This window comes from Aulonocara stuartgranti, assembly GCF_965226115.1.
Source record: "Aulonocara stuartgranti genome assembly, chromosome: 1".
Classification (NCBI taxonomy): domain Eukaryota; kingdom Metazoa; phylum Chordata; class Actinopteri; order Cichliformes; family Cichlidae; genus Aulonocara; species Aulonocara stuartgranti.
The window spans coordinates 11,451,469-11,471,229 of record NC_138939.1 but is presented as its reverse complement, the minus strand read 5'-3'; the positions used below and the strand labels follow the sequence as shown (position 1 = coordinate 11,471,229).

General features: G+C 39.7%; 1 protein-coding gene across 6 annotated transcripts in view; it reads right to left on the bottom strand.

The window, feature by feature from the left end:
• The window catches only part of loxl1 (lysyl oxidase-like 1), a 301,527-nt gene that overhangs the window by 115,443 nt on the left and 166,323 nt on the right, over positions 1-19,761 (bottom strand). The gene's annotated exons all lie outside the window — the stretch shown is intronic.

Below are 19,761 nucleotides of genomic sequence, written 5' to 3'. Positions count from 1 at the left end.
AAAAGCTTCCATCAACTGTCTCAAAGTGACGTGCCTGTTTTGAAAATGTGAGCAGTAAAAAGTACAGAAATGAATACTCAAGTACAGATACCTGAAAACCCTGCTTAAATACAGTAACAAAGCATTTGTACTTAGTTACTTCCCACATCTAACGGGCAGTGACAGCGAGTGGTTGCAGACCTTGCCCTGTCTTTGAAGCAACAATTTCAAAGGCAACAAGATTGCAACTCCATCGTCACACCGTGACAATAATTTAGGTTGTGCCGCAATCCTAGTCTTTGTGAATGTGTGAGTGCATTTTAATGTGTTTGCCTTTAATCAATAATTAGCAATGTTAAAGAGATAAGCTTAGCATACTGGTACTTTGCTTTGAGCAGCACTTGGGGGATGTTGCTAACTCCGGGTCCGATAACAGGCACCACACCGGGAGTAGATGTGCTCGGTGCTCGGTCTTGCAGCAAGCTATCAAATACGGTGCATTTCTCTGCTTTTAAAAAAATGTTATGCATCGCCAGGTGTTTCATCAGTTTCGAGGTGTTACCTCCTTTGCACAGTATCACCTTAAAGCACTTGTTGCAGGTTGCTGAGTTTGCATCTTTTGCTGTGAAGTACAGCCAGACTTTTGACCACTTTGCCTTGGGCATTTTTAATCTGTAGCTCTGCTCTAAAAGAACGTATGTACATCGGCCTGCCTATCCTTGGAAAGGTAAAATGATTGGCTAGAATCCAAAGTGTATGACATCTCAGCAGTGTTGCCAACTTAGCGACTTTGTCGCTATATTTAGCGAGTTTTCGTCTTTAAAAAAAGACGTGAAAGCGCGTATCGCTTTTACTCTCAACAAGCAGCGGGTGCTGTAACGCAGTCAGTTCTTTTACTCTTATGCTGTTTTGTGGATCACAAGGTTTAAAACTACTTATAAACACAGACACAAAGTAACTCCACCAGAGTGCCTATTTCGGGTCACTTTTGCCGGTCCAAGCCCGGGTAAAGGAGCAGGGTTGGAATTGTGACATAAAAAAAAAACAATAATTGCTAAAAGAAATTTAATTTGTAGTTCTAAATAAACTCTAAATGCATTTAGGACGTTTTTTACTCACTTTATGTCTCTTCCACAATGTTATTTCTCTCTCCAACAACATAGGTTACAATTAGATTAGCATGACCAATTATGCAAATTAGGCGATGACGTCATTTAGCGACTTCTAGCGACTTTTAGGACAACCAATAGCGATTTTCCTTACTGAGGAGTTGGCAACACTGCATCTCAGGGAAAAAAAAGCACCGAAATAAAGCACCAAAATAAAGCACCGAAATGTGTGCTGCTTTTCGGTCTGGTTACTACCGTTTATGTCAGAACATACCAGTACCCATCCCTAGTCAACAAACCTATGTTCATTTACTAGAGTTAACCAGACTGTTACTACTACTGTTAATACTAAACACACAAAATGCATTTTTTTCATATGCAATAAAATGCATTATTAAATATTTAGCAGACCAGCATCTAGGGGAAATGCTGATGTTGAATATTAACATTAATTTCTTAACATGGGGGATTGTGCAAGTTTTGTGCAGGCTTGTATGCACACATGCCAGTCTGAGGAAATTTGCATCTGGCTGCCTCAGTGTATGTGCATGTGTGCGTTTGTGGGTACGCTTCTATTTTGCATGGTGACTCAATTCCAAGGCTGTGGCTGAGCAAAGGGTTGTCCTTGGCTGTCACTTCTCATTATTTGCTGGTCAGTAAGACAGCTGAGCAGAGGGCATTGTATGAACAGTGAGGAGATGAGTGACAGGCTCTGGGATTGAATGACTGCACCCTGTTAGAACCCCTGTTGTCTTCAAGGGAAACCTGACACTCAAGTGGTTTATAAAAGATGAAGAATAAAGCCGCACATCTATGCTACACATCCCCCCGCTTCCACCAGCCAACGTAGAGGTATTTGACTGCATACATGTAAATTGATTCGAATCCATGCAGAGATTTACACAGCCACACACGTGCAGAAAAAGAAAGAAATGGATGTATTCACTTCACAAAATCCCCATGAGCACAGACACATACCATCACCACACACTGACAAACAATCACTCCGTTGTCTCCCTGCTATTGATATTCCTCACAGCTGCGGCCTCCATGCACTTACAAGTTATCAGAGGCTGCTTTCAGCCACCACATATAATGGAACTCAGAAGCACTTCATTTCTCTCTTTTTCTTTTCCCTCTTATGAAGGAATAAGAATGCATATATGAGCACAGTGGTAAATCTAAAAATGAAAACCAACTCACATTAGCAAAGCTTGAAGTACACACCCAGAAACTCATGTATTTAGCACTTCAGCAATACAATAAACCATCTTTAAACTGAGAGGAGCTTCAGCTAAAGAGTTCTGTGATTAATACTAAGCATATAATTCAGAGGGCAATATAATGAATGGCCCTTTTTTGGGATTATAAGACATGAGAAAAACTACCCTGCGTGTCAGCAAGATTCTCTTCCAGCCCAATCTCTCCACAGAAAAACCATCAGCGTCATCGCTGAGCATGCTGTAATAGACGGAGATCTGTGCAAAGGAAAGGCATACGTGCCTGTTGGAGATTCAGCTGTTAGAAGGCTGACAAAACAACAGCGAGAACATTCCAGAATTTACTGCATGTTCCAGTTTCAGATAAAGGGTGTAGTGCTGCTATTAAAATTTTATGATCCCTGATTCGTGCAGGAGAATTAGGTAGCGGATATTTTAGATACGTAAAACAAAATTGGATAATGTTCTTCTCCTTTTGGCCATTAGTGGAAGAAAACTGAGAATTTCAGCATAACCTTGAATGCTTTTTACATACCGTATTCTTCAGACCATAAGGTGCACTGTCGATGAACGGGTCTGTTTTCATACATAAGGCGCACCAGATTATAAGGTGCATTAAGCGAAACAAAACACTCAGATGAGTCAAACTTTACTCAACTCATTCTTCTTGCTTCCTCCACTTCAGTACCATTGATTCATTAATGTTGAATTCTCTCACAGCTGCTCTATTTCATGTTTTTGCAGTATATTAATAACTAACCTCGTGTTTTGGATGGATTATCTCAATTGTTCTCCTGACTGAAGTTTGAGTCGTTTACAGCATCCTGCCATGCGATTGCATTTGTCCCTAACCATCGGGAACCCTCACGTCGAGTGGAAAAAAGTTAGCGTTCAGCCTCCAGCTTCACGATGTTTATGTCATGCTAGCATAGCTGTGTCGCTAGCCATCACGTAGCACATCATTATATACCAGCTAGCCCAACTTCAGTAACCCTACAAAAGTCACTGCTGGTTAGTTTCCTGTCTTCATTTATGTTGGAAGTGATAGCAGAGCTGTACATTTTATTTTTTTCAGAAATCTCTCAGTCAGAACATGGTATACCATGTTTAAGTAGAAACTAGCGAGCTAACTTCCTGCTAACTTCTAACTCCATTAAATTTAATAAATTCTGTTTTCATGGATATCTGGATGTTAAACTTAATTGTTACACCTGGTAGCAAAACTGATCATTTTATTAAAGTTGAAAGAATTGTTTAACTCTCAGTGATGCCACAGTGTTCGTTTGACTTTGGGGCCTGAAGGCTCCTGACTATGGTAGCCGTAATGCTCTGACAATTCATCAAGCGGTGCGGCTTTGTAGCTTACCAAAGCCGTACTAAAACAGTTTTTGACAGATTTCTGAGCGCCGTGTACCACATAAAATCAGTTCGAGGTCAGTAAGCACAACTAGAATTCATACATAAGGCGCACTGGATTATACGGCGCACTGTCGATTTTTGAGAAAATTAAAGGATTTTAAGTGTGCCTTATAGTCCGAAAAATACGGTAGGTGACAATAAAACACCTTAAACATGTGACTACAATAATACTATAAATAACTTAATGTCAGTGTGCAGAGACTTCTTTGTATGTGTTTTTTTTAGCTAAATGTCATACTCTACTCTCCTTCCATTAAAAAATGTAATTGTTTTTCATAATTCTTTAGCTTTCACACACCCAAAGGGAAGTTTTTGACAGTGTCGGATGAGCTCTGCATAAACAACTTGATAAGTCACTTAATTATTCAGTCTGCCTTGAAATATGATTTATAAGTAAATAAGCAGACTGCCAGTGGAATGGGGGTAATGTCACCTTTTTAAATGGCATCTCAGTTGCCTCGAGAGATTTCAAGAAAATCTGACTTTAAAAATAAATCAAAACTGCAAGATTAATTTTAAGCAGAACACTGATAAGGTGTCCCTAAGTGTTTTATATGGCTGTCATTGTGCAAGTGGCACTGATATTTTTTGTGGCTGAAAGATTTCACCCCTTTCTTCATTTCTCCAACCCCTATCTGTATATCTCTCTTGACAATCTGTACTGTAAGCAGAGATAAATCAAATTGTGAAAGTGAAAGTACTCTACTTAACTTATTGACTTTGCTCAGGTCACAGCAAAAAAGGAAAAGGCCTTAAAAATTACTTGATTACAATCTTGCTTTTATCACTTTGCTCCAAAAATCTACTCGAAATCAGAGGATTCCTTCTATGTGGTTGTTGCAAGTGACACGATAACAACCAAGAGACTGCCAGTGGTTCCATGTCAGCTTGTTATCAAAAAAGCTACTGTAAATTTTTGGATGAGTATTATAGATAAGAACAAGAAAAAGTCCATCCATTTTGCTTGAAGATTCTACTTTCCTTTCCTGGCTGCTACATCTTTCAGCTTTAACAGTAACATTCAGCCCCTGTTTTCTCCTTCTTATTGTCTATATTATTCATGCTCTTATTAGCACAGTGCATGCAGGCATTAATGTCTGCTCCATGCATTTAGATATTTAAAATTTCAAATCCCAAAAGACAACACACAGTGGGTATTAATCTTTTTGTTTTTTTCCTTTGGTTACCCACTGAGATGTTGTGTGTGAGCTTTGCATGTGTGTGACAGAGAGCGAGCAGTTGCATTAGAGAAACTAGGTAGAGAAGAGCATGAGAGGTATTTGTTTTACAAAACTGCCAACTGAGAGTTTGTTAACTGCATGTTTTAAATAAAAATACATTTGAAGAGATTAAACTTGTTGCCAAGTTAGTAAAATATTTAAAGGTGTCACTAATGTAGTTTTAATGATGTTATTGATGTTAATGACGAAGGTGATATACACAAAATCGGTGCTATACATTTGTGGCACTGTACAGAATGCATGCAAAATATCTATTAGAAAGATAGATTAATCCTCTATAAATTATTTTGCAGGAAATTACATTCCCACCGGAGCATCAACACACACATAACACCACAGAGCCCAAAAAGCAAAACAATATTAATACCTAATCAAGTTAAAATCATATAAATGGGAAAAACATCAGTAATTAACACTCGCAAATATGCAAACATAATCATTGTCATCATCATCATTATTATTATTATTGTTGTTATTGTTATTATTATTATGCAATAAACAGTCTTATAGCAGCTGGTATTGTCCACACACACAGACATACACACAGTTTTGTCTGTGTGTGTATGGGCTCATGTGTTTGTTATTCTATACTATTCTATATTTAAAAGAAGCCACACACCATAAAAGCATGCGGCTCAGGATGACTAATCTCCTCTCACTATCTAAAGCCATGCAGCCCTCCAATGCATGGCCGGGGCTATGTTTCCTAGTCTCTGACATACAAGCAAGTGGCCTGTCTGCTAAACTACCCCAGCTCCCCAAATGGAGTTCTCATTTTCAAGGGGAACGGCTGCATGGCATAACGCACTTTGTCTTGGGAATTACTTTTTCTCTGCCTGTGTGGCTCCCCTGGATGGACATGGCTGGCTGGCTCTAGGGGAGACAGATGGAGGCTGCTGGCTAGCCTGACACATGTTGAGCGGCTGTGATGAGTCGGTGAAGAGGGGCGGCAGGATAGAGGGGCACAGCACTCTGTCTATGTGATGTGTTGATGAGAGCAGGGAGAATTGGAGGGTGGAGGCCTCACTTGGCCTGAAATCAGCTGCCGACAGACTGAAGCTTCACCAACCTGTATAGTGAACGTTATTTGGATCAGACTAACTGCAGTTTTTATCACTACTGGGGAGATTACCCAACTCTCAGGATTTTAACTGATATTATTATAATGAATATATAATGAAAATATTTATAAAACACTGTTTCTTTTTTAGTGATGTCTTTGGCAAATTCAACTTAATTTGATCTAATGACTACCTAGAGCTGGGCGATATGAGATTTTTTCATATCACGATATGTTTTTTTCATTTCAGGCGATAACGATATCTATCACGATATAAGCCAAATAACTATATTTGTAAGATTTAAATGTGCTGTTGCTCACAAGTAAAATGTGAAATAATCAGCAGCTTGTTTTTATTTAAATATTTATTTCCCATAATAAGTTCAACAGGGTAGATGTACTTAAGGAACATGAGACTTTTTCAGATAAATAAAGGCAAATATTGCAAACTACACAAAAGGCAGCCGCTAAAGCGTTTAAGTTTCAAAACAGAACAAACGAAACAGACTAAATTGTCAATTCCACTTAGAAACAAAATATTAATTCTAAAAATAAATCTTAGTTTGTTTTACAGAAGAACAGACAAAACTGACTAACTTTTGTCAATATCAAATAAACTGAGAACTAAAAGGAAATTCTCAATCTCTCCTTGTTGTATAGCTGAGCTTTTCAAACAGTTTTAACAGTTACTTTAGTCTGACAAAAGCCGAATGACGAATTAGCGCTTCCAGTCAGAGACTGAGGCTACGTCCACACGTACACGGGTATTTTTGAAAACGGAGATTTTCCGTTTTCGTTTTAAAAAATAATCCCGTCCACACATAAAGGCAGAAATGAAGGAAAACGCTGTTATGAACATGCCAAAGCAGCAGGTGGCGCTAGATTCCTAACCGTGCAGAAATGTTGGCCAATCAGAAGTCTAGAAGCCTCGGTGGGAAAAAGTAAACAAAGCTGGGGCATAGAAGCAGAACCGAGTCGTATGTGTGGACTGACAGTAACTGTGTGTGTATATGTAAGCATTTAAACACTGCAGAGAGTAGAATTAACAGTAACAGTATTGTAGAAATTCATTTCACCGAAACAATAACGTGGCGCACAGTGTGACGCATGCACCAGTTTATTGTATTTCCAGACTTGCTTTCGGCACAATTTACAGTGCATGCTACTCTGTTTTTTGTCAGACTTGAAATAGCCGAAATACCTTCACACTACGGAACTTCTATGGCTCTTCCGTTCGACAATCTCTCCGGCATTGGAACCATCATCTGTTTTCTCTTCGGTCACGCTCGGTTGATTTTTCTAGTCGGCGCACTCATTTCCTCCGCTGGCTGCTTCCCAAACAAACCCACGTGCGGCTTGGCACTTGTGCTGTACGTAACAAGTCACGCGAGGTGACGCTGCGGCTGTGATTGGTTCGGCTCTGCGCTACTTAATTTAGATTGGCTGACCTTTTTTTTTTTTTTTTTTTTTTAAGAGGACGAGAGCGGCGAGGTCTATCGCGATAGCTTAATTTCTCTATCGAGTAAAAGTTATATCGCGATACATATCGTTATCGTTCTATCGCCCAGCTCTATGACTACCTATACAAGCATGTTACTTGATGGTGGATTACTTCTACTTTCCGTGCTTCTTGTCAACTGTATGTAATAAAGAACTGCAGTAGGTGCCGACTCTTCTGACACATTCAGTAGGCACCGAATTGTTGAACCCAGCTGTGATGATGTTGTTGTTCATGGAGATGCTGTTACAAGAGTCTTAAACATTAATCTCCTGTTACCAGTGGCTATAAGACTGACGTAAACATGTTGTAATTTCAGCTGGAAATTAGTTAATGACACTGACAAGGACACCACAGACAACACCAGAAAGATCAGAGAGGCCGTTTACATCAAGCATGATCACTAATTTTCATTAACAACTACTTCCACTCCATTCAGTGAACATGGACCATTATATATTGTTATTATAAGCTTAATTGTTATTATAAGCTTAAAGTTCAAATTCTAGCAAACCGCAGGTGTGAGCCCCTTGATTGCAAGACAAGAAAAGCCAGATAAAGAAATGAGAAATGTCACAGCAACATGACAATTCTGTAACAATCTGTAATCTTGTTGTTGAAACAATTGGAGATATTTCATATGCCCCACAGGTGAGTCAGATCAACATTATTCAGAAATATTTTAGCTTTTTTAAGCTATGTTTACAGCTTTGTAAAGCTTTTACAAGAAAACTGCAACCATGTAAGTCAAGCCAAGGCAAAGATAATACTGATGTAAAGGAGCATATAGGCATTACTTTGCTTGTGAACATCATTAAGAAAAAACTTTCAAACAAAAGATTTTCCATGAAACCATAATGAGGCGGAGTGCGTGAGTAAAAAGTGAATTTGAGATGATAATGAATCCACTGATCCACTGTTCTACTGATTAATGTAATTCATGGCTGCCTGCAACCTAACAGTGCAAATGTTTATTAGAGGATCACACTTTTGGTGGTGTCTGGTGTTTCCTGCTAGATTCCAGACCATGGCAATGAGAGAAAAACTTGGGGTGCCTTAGGCCATGAAACAAAACTGGCAGTAGACATCAGGGTTGAGCTGAATAATTTAGCCTCACAATACATTTTCATATTCACATTCATTTTCACTGGCACGTTCACTTGAGAAGCTACCTCCTCTACTGCCTGACTGCATCTTTCCTTTCAGACCCAAAATAGCTGAATTAACTGACTCCTCTTGAGGAATAGAGAAGGCACCACCTAAAGGTTTGGTGTGATGTACTGTGAGGACTTTGTTGATGCTGATTACGAAAACTGTCTCAGGGGTTGATCTGTTAGAGCAAAGCCATTAGTAATGACACCAGGTGCACATTTAATTTACAGCATTTCCCTGTGCACTTGTGCTTTGCTGAATAGTGCCAGCAAATTATTATTGCTGATATAAGACAAAGAACAACACAAAGTTAGAAATTCTGTAGCAGTTAAATGGTAATTATGGTATTTCAAGAGATCAGTGAGGCAGATAACACAATTCTACTGAAAAAGAAAACCCTCAAAAAGCCAATAAACACAATAACACTGGACGAAAATATAGTTTAATTATCAATTAATATTTTCTGTCTCTGTACAATTACTAACAAAAAGACCTTTTAAAGTTTGATGCTAATTGTGTAAGCTTCAGATATTCATACTTGCAGTGGTGAGAAGTAATGAAGTGCAAATACTTTCTCTTATATTGGTAAGTACTTTTAAATTTTATTTAACTTTTTACTTTGAATCCCTAAATTTTAAAATAAATATTTGTACTTTCAACTCCTCACATTTTCAATCAGGTTTGTTACTTTAGGTTTACAACATTTAAGGGGAGGTATTATTTCCCAACACCTCACCCCTTCAAACATCAAACCGATTTAAGCCTAAACAGTAACACATGAAATCAATCACGTGGAAAAAGATGAAGGAAGCAAAACCATATAATTTATGCATAATTTATAGAGCTACAGTCAGAGTGAGCTGGTGGCTTTTTTATTTTTTTTGGCACAACACCAGAAGGAGTGCAGATGTCCATAAGTTGTGGTTATGGTACTTCAGCATTTAAGGTCCTGCTACAGAAGAGGAGCATAAAGGGACTAATGTTTTTAAGTGGCAAGTAATTTCAAATGCAGCGTTTCCATCAGCTTCATAAACATCAGCAAACACACAAACTGTTTGTGTGCAGTTTGTTGCACACTGTGTCTACTAGCTAAATGTACAGCTGCCGTGTTTACTAGGAAGAGAAAAGAATGAGATATGACTTCACTAAGAGATGGAGTAAGATGTAAGTAAGACAGGAGAGGAAGAAGAGAGGTTATAGTTAAATGAAAGGACTGCCCTGCTCAGTGGTATTTGATCAAATGGAAATGTAAAGCGTACACACGTACACGATTTGTTAAATCGGATATTGGATTTATATATGATGAGAAGTTATGTTTTTTTAATATTGGGAACAAACTGAGGCATACAAACTTTGTGTTATTCAAATGTTGAATGTCAATGCTCTTCAGTTTAGTGCAAGATAAATATTATAGGTTAGCTTTCTGTACTTGGAGGAATTTACAGCAAAGCACTGTGTTGGACTGGTGCACAGCTGCTGTGGTGTTCATGATAGGTTAGAAATGATTTGAATTTAAACTGCCGATGCTTAGATTCATTCATTGTATCTATCTTAATAGCATCTAGTATAAAGACAGCATAAACAGTATACTGTCAGTGTAGTGGAAATTAGCCAGGACAACTCATGAAACATCTGCTTACGTCGTGTTGAATTCAGTTGAGAAAATCCAGAAAGAGCGGTAAACCTCAGAGCACCTCAGTGCCCTAATATTATTTTATTAATATATTAATTTAGCAAAGGGTTCAGTTAGCTTTGCACAAAACACACATATCTATACTTCTACTAACTACAGATGCAGTGGTCCAACTAGTCAAATCTGTTTATTGGCATAAAAAAATCTGAAAACTCGAGCTTGATCGAGAAAAAAAAATATCATCTTGTAAGATTAGACAGTCAGAATGGCAGCATTAAGAACAGGTGAGTCTGAAAAATATTTTTGACGCACATAATATTTGCACATCCAGTCTGTAACTCTTAGATAAGACAAAGACTGAACTATTTCCAAATAGTTCACAATGACAAGAGGTAGGTTTGGAGGAGTAAAAGTAAGGTTTTGGAATCTTAATCAGACCTCATTTCATTCTGTCCCTTAATGCAAAGGATAAAAGATCAACACTGTTCAACACCTTTTTCCTACTTTTTATCAACAAAGATAAACCACGTTTGCCACAGCAGCAGTGCAATTCTATTACACAGGTAATGTCTGAATACCTGGAGGGCAGAGATGATTCAGTATGTTGGACAACAAATCAAACAGATCAAACAGATACGACACAAGAAAAATGACAGCAGTTCTCTCTCCTTCTGTTGAAGCTTTTCCCCCATAATATCCTACTTCAGAGCACTCTGTTTAATTAAGCTTGCGTGAACAGGTGACAAACACCTAGTGAGGATAGTGAGGATTATTTTCTCTTTGAGTGAGGTAGATTTACACAAGAATAATATTTGTCTTCTCAAGTCTTTTGCAGCAGTGAGACAAAACATACTTGTCAAATACGCAAACAGGTGTGCAAAAAGAAAAGTAAGACGAGGAAAAGGGAGAGAAGGAGGGGCAACAAGGAAAATGTGGAGACAGCAGAGATGACCCACATTGGTGCGAGTTGTTATGAATTCACAATGATGCTGCTGGGCTTGTTAGCACACGGCTGGGGAGCCAGGGGTGATGGGAGATGCACAGTCGGCTACCTCGGCTAACCCCTCTGCAATTCTATTACACTTGTTTATAGCTCTTGGCAAACCGAACACAAAAGATACTTTAGCTTCTCAGAGAAGGGCAGGGTTAAAGGGGGATGACTACTTAGCATTTCACAAGGAGACACAGAGGGCATCCTGAGCAAAGTGAACACGCGGGGGAAGTGAAGAAAGACTAGAAAGGAAGATACAGATAGAACTGGGCTGACTTTTATACTGATGCATGATAATAGGACAAAACAGTGAAACAAAAATTATGGGATTAAATATTACTTTGGCTTATGTTTTCTTCTAAGCTTTCTCTAAATTTGGGCCTTTATTACGTATGCTGTGAATGTTTTGGTAAACATGTCATTGGTTTCCATGAACACAATGTTTTTGAATGACAAATGGTCATCCAGTTTCTGTGGACGTATGAGAGATACCAGCTGTCACAACTAATGTAAATGTTTCTGGGCAGCAAACTGGGGATGAGAGTAGCACCTGCAAATTAGCAACTCTTTTCATACACATATGAACACACACAAAAAAGTGGTTTTTGTCTGTTTTTGTCAACAGTTTTTCCCTATTAGTTAAACTGTGGAGGTTTCTTTACATTGCAAATGAAAGAAAATGACAAAACATACTTTGCTAGATTAAACAGCAATTTCAATGAATGAATGTAAATTGCATAACTTTATATTCAAGGTATTTTGTATGACCTGTAGTTTTGCATTCCTCTCCTTTAGATATCCCATTCATCTTTTGGATCACAGACAAAAGACAGACAATGGTTTGAACAAGACATAAACACATGTGACAATGTAAAGTTTTAACACCATCAGAAGTGCAAGATGAAGAAATTTGCTACTGTTTTGCTAAATTGCTCAATTGTACATTTCTTAGAAGCTCATTCAAAACTCACTTTACAATTAGTAAAAGTAAGTAAAATAAATCAAAGACAATCTGCCAACACAAGAAAAGATGAACCAAGAAACCTACCGGTTATCTGCCTTAACCCTTTAATACACTATTACTAATGGTTTCAACTGTGTATGGGAAGAATTTAGTTGACTAAACTGTAACTTTTCCATGATTAAAAAACATCAAAACACCTAAACAAACAGGACCAGTCTGCACATCTCACATATAGATAGATGCAACATGGATTTTCAGTACAGCAGTAAATACATTCACAAGAGATACCTCAACCCATAGCTGGACTGGCCATCGGGCATACCGGGCATTTGCCCGGTGGGCCGATGGTGATTTTTCGTTTTTATGGGCCGATGTTTTGTTTTGTTTTTTGTTTTTTTTCTTCCCCGTAACGATATAAACACTGAAAGGTGGTGGATTGGCCAGATGCTGGGAGGTGTGTAAAAATAACTCAATTGTTTGGTGGTGGCTATTGCAGAGCTTCCACAGATTCAGTAACATTAGCAAGTGGTGGAGGCCAGCAGATGCAACACGCTGGCAGGTGGATGATGGAAAGGCAGGAGGAGCAGAGACCCGAGGCGGTGAACTGAACTTCAGGTAAGAAGTTATGACCTGCAGTCTATCTGGGTCAGATATAAACCAAGTTTAGGTGTAGTTTATTTTCGTTATGCTGACTTATTACAGTCAGTTACAATAACTCGTACTGCGTACTAGCTAGCATGACGGAGTTTCTATACTGCTGGGCGGGTGCTATGATGTTATTGATGTTGAACTTGTTTTATCTTATTTTATTCGTAAGGTTAGTTATTAGAGTTTCCGTTTTAAAAAACGGAATCGTCTCGTATTCAGAGAAAATATTGCGCGTTTCGTGTTGAGGTGAAAAGGAACGCAGTTTGTCCCGGACTTCAGCTACAATGAAAAAGACACAAAGCTGGAGCTGCACAGCTGCCTCTTCTTCTCTCATTCTCTCCCTCTCCTGTTTCTACTTCAATCATGAAACTGATCAATGATCAGCTGATCGGCTTTTCTCTCGTTTGTTTATCGCTCACTTTGCGCCAGAAAGAAGAAACCAGTGGATGTCGCGCTAAACAACAGCAGCACGTTTAAGCTTGATCAGCTGTTGTTAGAATTTATTTAATATTAATTTCTAGTATCAGCTGATGTTTGCTGGAGCCACAGCTGTAAAGCTGCTGGTCATGATGTCGGTTTGGATATGTGGTGAGAGGGAAACATGAAGATGAAACCAGGAGATGTCCTTACTGAATCATCAGAGCTGTGATGGAGAAACAGGTTTACCTTTTAGGTGACATGAATGAGTTGAAGGGAAGTTATGAACTGTTTCTGAGAGACAAATAACACCAGGATCCTTTTCTAAGTAGCCAACAGCTGGTAACTGTGCAGGTGCGGATCTAGCAAAGTTTTGCCAGGGGCCCAGGTAGGGCATTAACAGGGAAAAGGGGGGCACAAAGAAATACTTTTCTTTCTTATTCTCATTTAAAATGTCTTACTTTTAACAAATAATTATCTGAATCTTACAACAAACATTTTCATCTGATGTAAAATGTATAGAAATCCATTACTGCACATACTAATTTTTTTAGGGTCCCATCAAATTTTCTTCAGAAGTAACTAAGTACCGTATATGATGCCAGTATATTCCCACATTTTCTAGATAATGTACCAGTACTGTGTGTAAAATGCCATCAAAAAGTCAATTAAGTTTTATTCTTTCTCACCTGTCTTTCTATCTCCTTTCACTTTTTAAAGGTTGCCATGTTAGAAAAAATATTTTGCCCTACCATGCTGTTTATTGATGTGGCAAATGAATGGTTTATGAAAATATATCTAAATCTGTCATCAGTAATGATCATGTCTCACCTCTAGCCTTCTCTGTCTTAATTTCAGGTTTTCACCATGTGTTGTAGATAGTTCAGGAGGTTAACTCGACCAAGCAGTCTACTTTTCGGTACTGTTTAGAATACCAGAATAGGGAGGATGTTGTAGGTTTAAGTTTATTAGATTGATACATATATACCAACAAGACAGCGTACATCACTGTGACAACAGCGTTTGTTTTCATTCAAAGGCTTTATGGTTTTTCCTATAATACCTGGTGGGCCGGTCTCTAGTCAAAATGCCTGGGCCGATTTTTTGTCCCAGTCCAGCCCTGCCTCAACCAATGACAGTTACTGAAGGAAGAATACTGCAATCATGTTTTTCAGCGCATATGGCTTTCTATCCCTAAGGCAGTGAAAGCATATATAATGGAAGCCACATTATGTCTCAACGTGCTGGGCTCATTTCTATTTCCACTGCATCCTCACAGGAGGAGATAACCACAGTGACCCATAATAAGCAGGGAAGAACCATGACAGTCCCCATCCTCAATCGTGCTGTGTTCAAGTCACAGTTAACTGATGGGCTCGTCATGTGTGCTCATGCTCTTGTGGTGGAGTTAATGGGAGCTGAGCACTTTTTGTTGCCATTTCACATTAAAAGCTTCAAGTACAGTTTGAGGTACTTTTGGAATTCATTTGATTTAAAGCTCACAGGCAGATGTGGTACATTTCACTCAGCTACAGTTGCAGTCATTTACCACATACATTTCTGTTCAAAATGTCACATAAAAACTTAAGATAAGCTTATGAAATCTAATACACTACTAAAGCCCACATCACAAAAAAAAAGCAATATGTAGCTGAGTTGTCATAATAGTTTATCTATAATATATATCAATACTTAATTTTCCACTTTATTTTCTGAAATTAACAGTAGCAACATTGTCATATATTTCAAGAAATAAGGAACACACATTAATTTCAAGAAACCCCATCCCGCCACACCACGCCCCCGCCCGCCCCATGGCAATGTTTACCACTTTGTAACACCCTTTCTTCTTTTAGCAACAGTCAGTAAATGTCTGAAAGCCAAGACCAGTTGTTGTTGTTTGGGAGGGAAATCCTGTCCCATTCTAGCCTGATGTACAATTATAGCTGCTTTACAGCCCCCAGGGCTCTTCTTTCTCCTAGTTTTGTTTCATGATGTGCCAAATTCTTTCAGTTGGTGAAAGTTCTGGACTGCAGGCAGGCCATTTCAGCACCTGGAGGCTTCTACTCCGAAGCCATGGCGTTTTACTAGATGCAGTATGCGGTTTAGTACTGTGTTGCTGAAATAAGGAAGGCCTTCTCTGGCAAATGTTGCTGGATCACAATTCAGTTCAATTCAATTCAATTTATACAGTGGCAAATCAAAACAACATCAGAAGAAGGCTTTTTTGCAGTGTGGTGAACCTCTGTTATAAGATAAGATAAGATAACCTTTATTAGTCCCACACGTGGGAAATTTGTTTTGTCACAGCAGGAAGTGGACAGTGCAAAAGTTATGAGGCAAAAATTAGAATACAATAAGAATAAATACAGTACACAACTGTACAGAATAGAATAAAATAAAATACTATATACAGTAGAATAAAATAAAATAAATATACAATAAGATAAAAATAGAATACAAATACAAATACTATATACAACTGAGTAAAAATACAACGATGACAGAAAGGATTATTGCACTTAGTATTATTGCATATGTATGGATGTGTGTGCTTGATCAGTTAAAGTCTTTATTATGGAGTCTGACAGCAGTGGGGAGGAAAGACCTGCGAAATCTCTCCGTCCCACACCGTGGGTGCCGCAGTCTCCCACTGAAGGAGCTGCTCAGTGCTGTCACAGTCTGCTGCATGGGGTGGAAGACGTTGTCCAACAGGGATGACAGCTTAGCCGCCATTCTCCTGTCACTCACCACCTCCACTGGGTCCAGAGGGCATCCTAGAACAGAGCTGGCCCTTCGGATCACCCTGTTCAGTCTCTTCCTGTCCCCAGCAGAGATGCTGCCGCCCCAGCAGACCACGCCATAAAAGATAGCAGAAGCCACAACAGAGTCATAGAAGGTCTTCAGGAGTGGGCCCTCCACTCCAAACGACCTGAGTCTCCGCAGCAGGTACAGCCTGCTCTGCCCTTTCCTGTAGAGGGCGTCTGAGTTATGAGTCCAGTCCAGTCCAGTCTATTGTTCAGATGAACACCAAGGTACCTGTAGCTGTCCACAGCCTCAATGTCCATACCTTGGATGTTCAGTGGTTGCAGTGGAGAATGCTTGTGCCTGCGGAAGTCTACCACCAGTTCCTTGGTTTTACTGGCGTTGATCTGGAGGTAGTTCAGCTGGCACCAGTCCACAAAGTCTTGGGTCAGACCTCTGTACTCCTTGTCGTCCCCATCAGTGATGAGGCCGACTATTGCAGAGTCATCAGAGAACTTCTGCAGGAAGCACTGGGTGGAATTGTGGGAGAAGTCTGCAGTGTAGATGGTGAAGAGGAACGGAGCCAGAACCGTTCCCTGTGGGGCCCCCGTACTGCAGACGACCCTGTCCGACACACAGCCCTGAGTCCTCACATACTGTGGTCGGTCGGTGAGGTAGTCCAGGATCCAGGTAGTGAGGTGATGGTCCACTCCAGAGTTCACCAGCTTGTCCTTTAGAACCGAGGGAAGAATGGTGTTGAAGGCACTGGAGAAATCAAAGAACATGATTCTCACAGTGCTTCCAGCGGTCTCCAGGTGAGCGAGGGAACGATGTAGGAGGTGAATGACGGCATCATCCGCTCCAATGCCAGGCTGGTAGGCAAACTGAAGTGGGTCCAGTGATGAGCTTATTAGGCGCCGAAGCTGAGCCAGGACCAACCGCTCCAGGGTCTTCATCAGGTGGGATGTCAGAGCCACCGGCCTGTAGCTGTTGAGGTCCTTGGGGCGTGAAGTCTTTGGCACTGGTACAACACAGGAGGTTTTCCAGAGCTGTGGGACTCTTCCCAACCTCAGGCTCAGGTTGAAGAGGTGCTCCATCACCCCACACAGTTGGTCCGCGCAGGACCTGACGACCCTCGAGCTGATGCCATCTGGACCCGCTGCCTTCTTGCCATTAATCCTCCTCAGTTCCCTCCTAACCTGGGTGGTTGAGAGAGACAGGCTGGAGCCTTGTGTTGAGTGTGTATTGGATGCTGTTGTTGGGGGTGGGGGGGAGTGAGCAGGGTGAATAGAGGAGGTGTGAAGTGTCTGAGGTGGAACAGCAGCAGTGGGGGTGGGTGAGTCTGCAGCCGATGTTGCAGACTGCCTCATGGCTGAGTCAAATCTGTTGAAGAAATGATTCAGTTCATTTGCCCATCTCACATCCCTCCCAGGCAGAGAGTTCTGCTGTTTGTGGCCCGAGATGGTTCTGAGGCCTCTCCAGACTTCACCAACGTTGTTTTGTTGAAGCTGGTTCTCCATCTTCTGCCTGTAGCTCTCCTTCCCATTCCTTATCAGTCCCCTCAGCTCTCTCTGCACCCTTTTCAACTCCTCTTTGTCTCTGGATTTGAAGGCCCTCCTCTTCTGCTTGAGGACGGTTTTAATTTCTGGGGTAATCCAAGGTTTGTTGTTGGAGAAACACCGTACAGTCCTGGTAGGTACAGTGTTATCCACACAGAAGTTTATATAGTCAGTAATGCATGTAGTATCTTACTTATCTTTACTTTTTAGATATTCCACCATTTAAAAAAAAAACAAAAAAAACCCCCAGTAATGTTACTGACCTGTTGCCAATTAACGTGCTTAGTTGAAAATGTTCCTCCAGGTGTTTGTTTTTAGTACTACTTACATTTTAATCTTTTTGTAGCTCCAATCCCAATTTGAGACATGTTGTTGCCATCAAAATCAAAATGATCCAATTTTTTTTCACTAAATAGTAAAATATTTCACTTTAAACTTTTGATTTGTTTTCTGTTTTATTGTGAATAAAATATGGGTCTGTAATTTGCAAGCCATTGTATTCTGTTTTTATTTCCAACACAACACAACCATAGCATGCAAAAAAAAAATTTTCATTTGCTTTTAGCATGAAATTTATCATTGCTGTTAATGGCCCCACCCCAGCCAAGCCACACTGTAAATAGTGCATGGCTATAATTAAATACAATTAACAGACATAGCACAATTGAAAATTTCAACTCCAAACGTGGCTTGAATATGAAACAGGGCTATGGTTTATAATGAGACAACAGGTTTTCTCTTGCCAGGGCCCCTAGTGTAGCTGCATGCAACATCCACACTTTAAATAAGAAAAATCAATCAAACACTTAAGCTTCATTTCACTGTTTGAGAGCATTGCTCCATCACAGGGTTCTTTTGTCTACATGCACAGTTCTGTAGATGGGGGAAGAAAAACAACAAAAAAAGACACACACACACAGACACACAACACATACACCCAGAGATAGAACACACACAGGATGCCAGATGAAATATCAAAAGGTCAGTAGACAGGCAAGAGGATATGGTGGTGCCACTGTAAGACAGGCTGGGTCCTAGCTCTCTGTCCCCGAGTGTTTGTCTGTTTGAAATCAAGGACAACACTGGAAATTGTAAACAAGCCTTAATGTCTATGTTTATCCATGCATATTTTAAATGCCAGATGCGCCTTCCAATTCCTTAGATTCTCAAATCCGTCTCAGTCACCATAAAGCTAAAAATCCAAATACGGAACTATGATTTGCAGAGATTACATAGAAAAATACTTAAACCTCTTAGAGAGTGTGCAAATTATCAGTTGAAATGCTATAACTATACATACATTTAACAAAATTATGACACAAACTAAGTGCCAGGTGGCGCTTAATCCATGAGTATATGGTGAATGTGCACTGAAACGTCCATTAATCCCCAGAGTTCGTGCATCGTGGTTTCATCTGATTTATTAACACAGTGGATGTACCCTGTAACAATAATCACTTCAGGTCATCAGTCAAAAAACAAGAAACGTTCAACTTTTTTAATGTCTGTCGACCATTTTAGTCTTTAATCAAGGCAAATAAAATGCAACATGCCACAACTGCACAACAGCGCCACACAATGGTCAGGAGAGGGAAAAGCATAATGGATAAGGATTAATTAAAAGAACAATACCTTAGATTGTAGCTTATCACTTGGCAGATGAGGGAGGAGGCAGTGTTTTCTCATATGTCTCCAAGTGATTAAAAATCTCAAAAATATTACAACAAATCTATCAGAGTAGAGTAAAACACCAGCTCGGGATTTATTTGATGAATGATCAGAATGGGGGATCTCTACCAAAAGAAATTGATTGTTACTGCGGAGGTCCAACACACAAAGTAACAAACATAGTTGCTAAAAAGAGAATCGAATTCTGCTAGTTTATTTAAGCATCAAACCAGAAGGACCACTTTATTATGAATGGGCAGCTGCATAATTACATACTGTATTCTGAAATTCAATGGAATAGGAGAGGGACAATGTCAGCCACTGCTACTGTAAAAAAATGAAAGCATTAAGAGTTGTGGTCCACTAAAAAGCAAGTTTTGTTTACGCACATAAGACTTATGTCTTTGCAGAAGGCATGGCTCCGTATCAGCAGTAAATAGCTGATAATTAAGGAAAAG